At 40.0% G+C, this 11,850-nt stretch overlaps 1 pseudogene; it reads left to right on the top strand.

Moving 5' to 3' along the window:
• The first annotated feature begins 582 nt into the window (after positions 1-582).
• LOC138884605 (uncharacterized) overlaps positions 583-11,850 on the top strand; it is a 53,036-nt pseudogene continuing 41,768 nt past the window's right edge.

Genomic DNA, 11,850 nt, shown 5'->3' with positions numbered 1-11,850 from the left:
TTTCTACACACCATGTACCATAACACTCCTATCTACGTGGGATATGAGTACACTTGGGAAGAATTCAACAACTGGTCACCATCATGGCGCAATCCATACTACCCGCTGGAGCAGCCAATACCACATTTGGAGTAGACTTTCTAACCAGCCGATGTTATCTATGGGTCAGAAGAAGAGGAAGCAATGGCAGCAGTGAGGAATTTGTTCTTAGAAGATGATGACATGGATTGTTCTATCATCTTCGAGGAGGAGGGGGAAAAAGGCACTTTCATACAGGCCGTAAGAAGAGGAGCGTGCCTCAATAACTGGACCATCAGAACCACCAGAGCCCAGAGAGCCTCGGGGTAGCAAGGCTGAACAAGCATCACGCACTATCTTTTATTTTTACTAGTTGACTTTCCTTTCGCATTTTAAAATTTCACAATAAGATCTTCCAATGTTCAAAGCAGTTATGAAATTTATCAAAGCATTTTGGTACAAATCTTACTCTTATTATTTTCTCTCATTACTTTATTTATACATCATTAGTATTACCTATCTTGATGAACCAATGGCTGTGACATGCAACGAGACAACATAAAAATGTACATGGATTCAGAGGAAGATGATATACCCGAAGAGATTGTTAAAGAAGTCGAGAACTTTGAGAATATGCCGAAGTCCAACCTGGACGAGACTGAGACTGTTAACCTGGGAGATGCAGAAAATGTCAAGGAAATACGAATCAACGTTCGCTTATCACCGTTAGAAAAAGAAGGGTACATAAAATTTCTATGAGAATACGAGGACATATTCACCTGGTCATATAATGACATGACTGGTCTGAGTACATCTATTGTGGCCCACAAACTGCCAACTGATCTGACATGTACACATGTAAAGTATAAGCTCAGAAAGTTCAAGCTTGATATGAGTCTGAAGATCAAAGAAGAAGTCACTAAGCAGGTCAAAACTAAGGTTCTCAGGGTAGTAGAATATCCTACATGGTTAGCCAATATTGTGTCGGTGCCGAAGAAGGATGGGAAGGTCAAAGTTTGTGTCGACTACCGGGATCTTAACCGGGCCAGTCCAAAAGATGACTTTCCCTTGCCGAACATACACATCCTTATTAAAAATTGCGCCAAACACGAGTTGCAATCATTTGTAGATTGTTTTGCTGGTTATCATCAGATCTGGATGGATGAAGAAGATGCTGAGAAAATGGCTTTCATTACACCATGGGGGATGTACTGCTACAAGATGATGCCATTCGGGTTGAAGAATGTAGAGGCCACCTACATGAGGGCCATGATTACTATTATCCATGATATGATACAAAAGGATATTGAGGTATATGTAGATGATGTCATCATAAAGTCCAAGAAAGCCACTGACCACATGGAAGATTTGAGGAAGTTCTTCAACAAACTGAGAAGATACAACCTAAAACTGAATCTCGCGAAATGTGCATTTGGGGTTCCTATCGGAAAACTACTTGGGAGTCACCCAGGGATAGAACTGGATCCATATAAGGTCAAAGCTATTCTAGAACTGCCACCGCCAAAGAACAAGAAGGACATAATGAGCTTCCTAGGGAGACTTAACTACATCAGCCGATTCATAGCACAATCTACGGTCATCTGTGAGTCGATCTTTAAGATGTTGAAGAAGGACCTGCTACCAAATAGACTGATTATTGCCAAAAAGCGTTCGACAGAATCAAAGAATACCTATCAACACCACCAGTCTTAGTTCCGCCGGATCCAGGTAGACTTTTATTACTATACCTTGCAGCATTGGATGGAGCATTTGGTTGTGTTCTAGGGCAGCATGATGAAACAGGGAGGAAGGAGTAGGCCATCTATTACCTCAGTAAGAAGTTCACCCCGTACGAGGCCCGATATTCTCTGTTAGAGCGTACCTATTGTGCTTTAACTTGGGTAGCTCAGAAGTTGAGACACTACTTCTGTGCCTACACTATATATCTCATATCAAGGATGGATCCTTTGAAGTACATCTTTCAGAAGCCCATGCCTACCAGCAAGCTAGCCAAGTGGAAATCCTGTTGAGTGAATTTGACATTGTCTACCTAACTCAGAAAGCGATCAAAGGATAGGCACTAGCAGATCACCTTACCGAGAATCCCGTGGACTGGAGAATACGAACCCCTAAAAATGTATTTTCCTGACGAAGAGGTATCATTCATAGGAGAAGATATTGCAGAATCCTATGAAGGTTGGAGAATTGTTTTCGAAGGAGCAGCAAATTTCAAAGGAGTCGGCATAGGAGCAGTCCCAGTATCAAAAACCGGCCAGCATTATCCGGTGTCTGCCAAACTCAGGTTTCTTTGCATCAACAACATGTTCGAGTACAAAGACTTACTCTTAGGGCTCAAGTTGGCCATTGACATGAACATTCAAGAGTTGCTAGTAATTGGGGATTCAGACTTGCTTATACATCAGGTCCGAGAAGAATGGGCGACCAAGACCTCCAAGATACTCCCTTATTTGCATCATGTACAAGAGTTGAGAAAGAGGTTCACAAAGACAGAGTTCCAGCATGTTCCCAGAGTCTGAAATGAGTTTGCCGATGCATTGGCTACCCTATCATCCATGATACAACATCCAGACAAGAATTTCATTGATCCCATTCCGGTAAAGATCCATGTTCTGCCCGCTTAATGTGCTCATATTGAAGAAGAAGCAGACGGAAAGCCTTGGTTTCATGATATCAAGGAATACTTGGCAAAAAGAGAATACCCAGAGCTCGCAAATGCTATTCAGAAGCGCAGATCATGGAGGTTATCCAACAATTTCTTTCATAGCGGAGGAATCCTGTATAGGAGGACTCTTGGTTTGGCATTATTAAGGTGTGTCGACGCAAAGGAAGCATCCAGGCTATTAGAGGAAATTCATGCAAGGACCTGCGGTCCACATATGAATGGCTTTGTTTTAGCAAAGAAAATACTCCAAGCTGGTTACTTTTGGATGACTATGTTAACAGACTGCATCCAGTGTGTCCGTAAGTGCCAACGTTGCCAGATATATGCAGATATGATAAAGGTGCCCCCAAATGAACTTAATGCAACAAGCTCGCCGTGGCCGTTCGCCGGCTGGGGAATGGATGTTATTGGACCAATCGAACCCGCCGCATCAAACGAGCACAGGTTTATCCTAGTAGCAATTGATTATTTCACCAAATAGGTTGAAACAACATATTACAGGGCAGTGACTAAAAAAGTCATGGAGGATTTCGTCCGCAATCGTATCATGTGTCGGTTCGGAATTCCAGAGTCAATTATTACTGATAATGGCTCCAACCTCAATATTGATTTGATGAAATCCATGTGTGAAACCTTCAAGATCAAACACACGAATTCCACAGCTTACAGGACTTAGATTAACAGAACCGTAGAAGCCACCAATAAGAATATCAAGAAGATATTAAGGAAAATGATAGAGAAGCATAAACAGTGGCACGAGAAGTAATCATTTACTTTATTGGGGTACCGCACCACAGTCTGCACATCAACTAGGGCAACCCCCTATATATTGGTTTACGGTACAGAGGCAGTCATTTCCACCGAGGTTAAAATTCCTTCCTTAATGATCATACATGAAGCAGAGCTCGACGACGCAGAATGGGTGAAAAGTCGTTACGAGTAGCTAACTCTTATAAACGAAAAGAGTTTGCCACGGTCAGCTCTATCAGAACAGAATGTCCAGAGCTTTTAACAAAAGAGTCAAGCCGAGATAATTCACACCAGGGCAGCTAGTGTTAAAGAAACATTTTCCACATCAAGATAAAGCCAAAGGGAAATTCTCTCTCAACTGGCAGGGTCCGTACATAGTTCACCGGGTTCTGACAGGAGGATCCCTCATACTTGCAGAAATGGACAGAGAAGTTTGGCCAAAGCCGATCAATTCAGACACAGTCAAGCGATACTATATGTAACCTTTATGCTTTCCTTGTATGATGTAATTTGAAATACGCCTGACCTGATTCCCATTTAGGAGGGGATACATAGGCAGCCTTATGGGTTCGGTCACAATTCAATAAAAATTCCCATTTCCCCCACTATTGGAAACTCGGGCAGAATTTTGAAGAGGACCCTCAAAATTCTGAAGTCGATTCCAGCCATTTATCATTAATAGCTGTTAGGAGCAACAACCCAGCAAACTTGGCTAGAGCAAGAGAAGTTGCAATGTCTTGAACCACGTCGCAGACATTGGTTCATCTAACGAAAACTATTCTCGATTATGTATTTGTGTTATATTTTTACTAAATCATGCATGTTTATTGCCAAAATTGCATTGTTTAGCAATGCTACCCCAATGATACGGACAGTATCACTGAAATAGAGCCGAGCAGGTCAAGCAAAGCCAGCGGGGATACGAACTAACCTTCCCCCTTTACAAAACTCACGATTTTTCTTTGGATGCAAGCACTTGAGGTGAAAAATCATTGAATATACTATACACTCATACTGATCAGGAATACAACTGTCAAAACTGTCACCTATTCTCAATTGCTATGTGTACACAATATCCCCAACAACCACAATATCAATATCAAATATCAACTAAGAAAACTCTACTACCGCCTGCCTTTTATTTCTTGCATAAGGCTACCATTCTACCTTTCGAGGTTATGCTTTACCTCCATCTGCATTCTCTGCATTGCATAAGGTTACCATTCCGCCTTCCGAGAATAAGCTATGTCTCCATCTGCATTTATCTTCATTCCATAAGGCTACCATTCTGCCTTCCGAGGTTAAGCTCTACCTCCATCTGCATTCTTTGCATTGCATAAGGCTACCATTTTACCTTCCGAGACTAAGGTCTGTCTCCATCTACATTCTCTGAATTGCATAGGGATACCATTATTCCTTCCAAGGTTAAGCTCTACCTCCATCTGCATTCTCTGCATTACATAGGGCTACCATTCTGCCTTCGAGACTAAGCTGTCTCCATCTGCATTCTCTGCATTGCATAACACTACCATTCTGCCTTCTGAGGTTAAGCTCTGCCTCTATCTGCATTTCTATGTATTGCATAAGGCTACCATTCTATTTTCCAAGATTAAGCTCTACCTCTATCTGCATTTCTCTGCATTACATAAGGCTAACATTCTTCCTTCCTAGGTTAAGCTCTACCTCTATCTGCATGGTTAAAATATCGCCACCTTTATTTATGTTTTCCATCGACTGAAAGATCGCCACTTCATTTACATCCTGCATCGGCTTAAAGATCGCCACTTCATTTACACCTTTCATGGTTGAAAGATCGGCACTTTATTTATATCATGCATGACTGAAAGATCGCCACTTTATATACATCCTGCATCGGCTGAAAGATCGCCACTTTATTTGCATCTTGCATGGCTGAAAGATCGCCACTTCATTTACACCTTGCATGGCTGAAAGATCGCCACTTCATTTACATCTTGCATGGCTAAGAGATCGCCACTTCATTTACATCTTGAATGGCTAAAAGATCACCACTACATTTATACCTTGCATCGGCTGAAAGATCGCCACTTCATTTACATCTTGCATGGGCTGAAAGATTGCCACCTTCTGCATCTCATGTGCTGAAAGATCGCCGAATTGTCCAAAGGCGTCATTGTTCGGAGGCACCATTCGCATAGCCCGAGAACGCCATGCCATGGCCTGATGACCCCTTTTATCTTTTGCATACCATTATTCAAAGGCATCATAGTTCGAAGGCATCATTCTCATAGCCCGAGAGCATCATTTCATGGCATGCGAATCCTTATTATACGCTTCATGGCCCAAGACGTCATGTTCTGAGGATGTCAACCTAACCGTCCAAAGACAACATTCATGATCCGACGGGAACTTGCATCACATTTAAATTTTCGCACAATATATACTTGTATTGCTTATTTGCAGGTAAATCAGCGAGCAATGGCCGTCTCAGCAGGAGCAATCCTTCTCTAGTTCCCACAGCCCTATTAGACTTTAACCATCCATCCCAACCCAAATAGTGCGTCCGTCTTGGAAAATCTCCATTGGCATATTCCGCTGACGAATCCTGAACTACATATGGCCTGATTCCTATAAGACCATGGATATGTAGGCAGCGCAGGAGCCAGAGCTCGGTTAAATTCTTCAAACAATTTCGTTCGGTCAAAATTGGCCATCATATCTTTACCCTATAACTCTTTCATCCTTCCAAGTAAAGAGGGGCAGTTGTTGATACCCAATTTTTCCCTTTATATTTTTATATATGCAAAATACTTTCAAAATAGAAAGTATATGCATATATAAGTGTGTCCCAAGGTTTTACTATTTTTCTCTTAATTGTTATAGATTTTTAAATCTATTTTTTGCCCTATTTTATCAAGAAACACTCAATAATTATCCCCAAAATTATCATTTTAGGTGATTCACTTATTTGATTCTTATATTTATATTAAAATATAGCTGCCATAATTATTTCATATTTTTATAAATTTATTTAGTATTTTTAAAGCTAAATTGCGTATAATTGCCATATTAGCCTATTTTAAGATTTAATTGTTTTCATAATTATAAAACTGACTCCAGTATTTTTAATTTGAGAATTAAATATTATTAATCATTTTAGTACCTTTAATTTATTTTTAGAAATTATTTTACTATTTTTTATAAAATAAATAAGGGAAAATGGCTATTTAAATGTTAGCCCCGTTTATTTCAATTTTAGCCTTATTTAAACCCCTAATTAAACACAATTGCAATTTTAAATTACCCGACCCCTGACCCGTTTATCCAACCCGCCCGGATCCCATTTTTATCAAGGTCGTTGATCAAAATGATCAACAACCACGATTCTACCTTTCCTTTTTTAATTCACAAACACCCCAACCCTAAAATCATTGTCATTCACTCGCCGCCTCTGAAACCCCTCTCCTCTCTCAAACTCTCTAGAACCTTCCCCAACCCTAGCCGCCTCTCATCATCTTCCACCTCGAAACCCACCGGAAACCATGGCTTCCCAAGTTGTGAGGGACCTATACTCACCTCCGCTCGCTCTTACACACCTGATACCTGTAGATTCAAGGTTAGGCCTCGAAGGTTTGCACCGAGAACTCTGCTGATTCAAGGTTCTAGAGTCATCGCCGGCCTTGCTCCAGCATACCATGGTGTTTTAAGCCTCGTTCTGACCTCTCTGATTCAGATTGGTGACCTTTTCAAAGACTTTCTAATTTCTAGGGTTCTTCTGAAACCCTAACCCTTCAAGGTTTTCTCCGATCTCTTTAGATCTGTTGTGTATCTGTGCTCTCTTTGAGTTTTCAAATGATCTCCCTAACTTTTCTTTCAAAAATTACTTTTCAAAGTCTTTCTTTTACGATTTAGGATTTTCTAAAAATGCTTAAGTGTTTCTCTGACTTTATTTTCCTTTTCTTTTGTGAGTATTTGCCTCTACTGTGTTCTATGTTTTCCTTCTACCATGTATGTTCTTCTACTATGCTTTCTATATTCCGTTCTTGTATGTTCTTCTACTGTGCTTTCTATACTATGTTCTTATATGCTTTTCTACTATGTCCTGCTATTTTCTTCTACTATGTTATTGTATGTTTCGCCTACTGTATTCTTCTACCGTGTTCTTAAGTGTTCTTACTAGTTTTTCTTCTATTGAACTTTGTGTAAGTTTCTTTTAAAAGGATCTTCTTAAGCATGCTTTCTTCTACTATTCTTATCAGTCTTTTCTCATCATGTTTTGAATTTGTTTCTTTACTCAGTTTGCCTTGAACCCCTCTATTGTATTTACATGTTATTCATGAGTTCTGTTGCTGGAAGAAGTATGTTAGAAGTTTCAGTTCTTTTCTGAAACCTCTAAACATGTTTCGATTCGACTACTTGCCTCCTCATCTCTGTACTTGATTCAAGGTGGAAACCCTAGAATTTGGCGGTTCTCCCGATGTTTGATTGAAATTGAGTTTTATTTTAGAACCCTTAACTCTTTCAGACCGACTTTGAGTATTTGAACCGAGTTTGGACATCCGTGTTTGCATATGATTCTGACCTTTGGCAAAATTCTTCTAAAACTATTTCTTCACTAGATCTTTCTATTGATTTTGCAATGACACCACAGTCTTTTTCATGCCTAACATGTTCGCATGCTCCTTATATATGATGAATTTCCCTCTAAAATGGTTTTCAAATTGGCAATTAGTGCAAACTTCCTTCCAAATATAGCTTGATTGATTTCTTTCCATCTTTTACTTACTCGACTTATGTATGACCCTTCTTTATCTTTTTTGACTTGGTTCATTCATACCAAATCTCAGACCTTGTGATTTACTGGCTGTCAATTTACTCCCTTACCTTATTTGCACAAACTGTGTACTGTCAAAACTCTGTCCTTAAATAACCTTTATGTATTTGCCCTCAAATATACGCTTTACATAAAGTGTTTATTCAATTCCTTTCCTTAAATGGTTTTACTCGTTTTGAATCAGAATCCCTTAATTAAGGGAAGCCTTATGTAACTGATTGACAATCAGTTTTCAAACTATTTTTTACCTTATTTCTGTCTGCCTTCTACACTATAAAAGGCACGACCCTTTTCACAAAACACACACTTCAGACTTCACAATTTCACAATCTCTTATAAACTCACACTTATAGTATTCTGTCTTCCTGTTTGCACTTTGGCTTTTAGAAGACTACTGCTTTTCCTACTTATTTCCTCGAAACTAGTATGTCCTGATTTATGTTTCAGCATCACCCCAATGTGTTTACTTAGAGTCTTTGTATCCATGTCTACTTTATTGTTTTCTGTAGTGTTCGACATTTAGCTTAGTATGCCTCTATTCTACTGCCTATTTCTGTTGTGAATCTTTGCTTCCTATCCCATTACCCCGATATGTTTGTAAATGGTGGCTTAGGGCATGGCAATATGAGTTGTTGTCCATGAACTGATCTTTGAACCAATGGGGTCTTAACCTCTAAACAGGCTGGAGTGTGTGCCAGCATATCCCATTGTTGGGTATGCCCATCAGTCTGCTCTTCTTGTGCTCTCGCAACCCCCCATTCCCTATATCCCTATGTGTATTGTTGCCCTTCCTTTTTCCCCTTTTAGAATTCTGCACTTGCACTCTCTCCTAGTCTCTAAGTTCTGCCCCCCTCTTGCGAGCCTTGCCTTGGGACCTTGAGTTCCCTATGAACTTGGACACTTGAGGGCTGGCCCTTCCACACTGCACTTTGGCTTAATATGACGATACATCTAGATGTAAGCACTGCCTAGAGTTCTTATGAAACTCTCAGGGAACTCTAACACACCCAAGTGGTAGAAAGGCTTTGAAGCATGATCTTTGGATTTGGTTTACTTCATACTTCAGACAGGAAGTCTGAATCAGGCTCTCCTTGGTTGTAGTTTCTTTACTTTAATTTTTCTGGACTGTAATAACTTTGTAATATACTATTAGGGATGGCTAGTGAAAAAAGGAGGGAATAACTATGTATGTAAAAGGGGTATATATCCTGCTCATAGGGAATTTGTGATCTCTGCATATCACATAAATATCATGCCTATCGAAATTCTGCATTTTCGTATGTAGATACTATGCCTATAAGGAATTCTGCACCCATATAGATATCTTGCCTATAGTTTTCTGAAATTCTGCATTCATATGGATATCCTGCCTATAGTTAAATTTCTACATCTCTCATATAGATACCATGCTCATAGTTAAATGGAAATCTGAATCCTGCATATGCATTTGTCACTAGGCAAACCTATTTATAGGGCTTAAATAACTAACTGCATCTAGATATCATGTTCATAGGCTTAAACAAAGTACAACATTTAGATGCCATGCCGATAGGATTTCTGCATTCTTGTTATGTCAGTAAAAGTGTCCAAAATCGACAACACATAAAAAGCATGCCTATAGGAGCTTTAATCAAATTTGAGACGCTTCATTTGCTTATAAGTCTAAAACCAGTCACAATGACTTGTGCTCTTTTGCTAAAACTCGCCTTTCTTTAATAATAGACGATTTTTTAAATGAGTATGTATTTATGTTTACTTCATTGTTTCTGGAATCAGTAGATATCATGCCTATAGGGTTTTCGTCTAACACTTAGGCAAGCCATAGGGTGAAGATTTATAAACTGAATCAGATTTTATATGCTACAACCAGCAGGCAGGCCTGATTCGAGCTTCTTATCTGAACTATGTAATAAATCAGTCTACCACAACCCTTTAAGTTTTAATCAGGCCTTAAACGCTACATGTAAGTCATGCTACATTATGTGCTTTCTTTGGTTTAAAGGAGGTCTGTTTGAGCCCTTTTATTTGTTTATATGCTTTCCCCATACTTTCTACATGTGTTTTGTTTGTCGCCTTAGTATTTTACCTTTTGAAGCCACAAATAAGCCCAATAACTCGTCCCTCTAAGATTAGTAGTCCCAAGTGCTTCTGAGGCTGATAAGATTGGGGCGGGTAATAACAAGCAATAAGTAAACGAGACCATTCCGCGCTTTAATACCTTAATAGGGTGGGAAAGGGTAGATATGGATATGATGACCACACAATAACATCACGTGTAGCCTCTTACTGAGGAGTGATTACTTGATGTTGTGATGCTGTGTGGGTTTATCCATATTATTAATAAACTTAGGACCCCCCTTTCCTTTGTTTTCTTTGTTTCTTTTAAATCTTTTTAAACCATTTCTTTTAATAAAATCAACTCTGTTAGTTCCTTTTTCTTACTTTTGTTTATTTGTAACCATTACGTGAAAATCCTTCTTATTTGAAGCATTTATTTGCCTATGTGTTATTTGCACAAAAGTCACCATAATAGCTTGGCGGGGAACCACACTAGTGGATCTTGAGGGGTGCCTAACACCTTCCCCTTGAGATAATTTCGAACCCTTACCCAATCTCTGGTTGTTCAAATCAAACCTTCCTTAGTGTCCTAATGCACTCAAATTATTAGGTGGCGACTCTTCAAACCCAATTCCCGAAAGGGAACGAGTTTTCCTCACAAATGTCATAAATCCGATTTCGCGAGAAAAAGGCAGCGCGAAAGTAGGCAGAACCCTCTTCTCTTTTGTGGACGGATGTCGACGTATCATTCATGGCTATGATAAAATGATAAGGGGGAAGTATGAACTTGAGCAAATATTTTGAGTTGGAATAACGGGAGAACCTGCATAGAGCACTAGGTCCTGTGGTTACTCAAAGTAGCGGAATCTCCACTTGAGAGGCAAATGACTGAATATATATTGGCAAGGCAGCGACTGCTCGCCTACCCAGAGGGCCAATTAATTCTGGTCGCGTTGACATCACTCTTTTCCTAGGGAAATGTACTGATAGGACCACCCCGGGGCCCCTTTACTATCCAGCGAAATCCGAGAAGCAATGAGGCCTCGAGGGCTCCTCACTGTCACTACCACCAGCCCTAAAGAATCTACTAATCTAACTTCGGAACAGGACCCAATTTAAGGGTCCCAGTCGCTCCGAATACAGTTTTCAAAGAATTAACGCCAAAAGTCGAAGGTTAATTCTGCTCAAGCAGCGAGGTAAAAAGAACGAAAAGTCGGAGAGAATAAAAACCCTTTCTTTTCATTACCAAAAATATATTTACAAGAGACGTCTTTATAGGACTCACTCCCCCGGGGGTACATGCACAGAAAATTGGGGGCAATAACGACACAAGGCCTACTCTTCATCACCACTATCCTCCAAACCATCTCCGGGATCCTCGTTTGGGACGATCAAAAGCACCAACTTTCTCTCCAGCTCCCGGGCCTCCTCAATTTCAACTAACAAATCGATGCCTCCGGCCTAGATCTCCTCCAATGTTTTTCTCCTCGACTTCGACCCAGTATGTTCGATTTCCCGAGTCAGCTTC

This window comes from Nicotiana sylvestris, unplaced genomic scaffold, assembly GCF_000393655.2.
Source record: "Nicotiana sylvestris unplaced genomic scaffold, ASM39365v2 Un00001, whole genome shotgun sequence".
In the NCBI taxonomy this organism is placed as follows: domain Eukaryota; kingdom Viridiplantae; phylum Streptophyta; class Magnoliopsida; order Solanales; family Solanaceae; genus Nicotiana; species Nicotiana sylvestris.
Note: the sequence above shows the minus strand (reverse complement) of the source record. Positions and strands in the feature narration are given on the sequence as shown.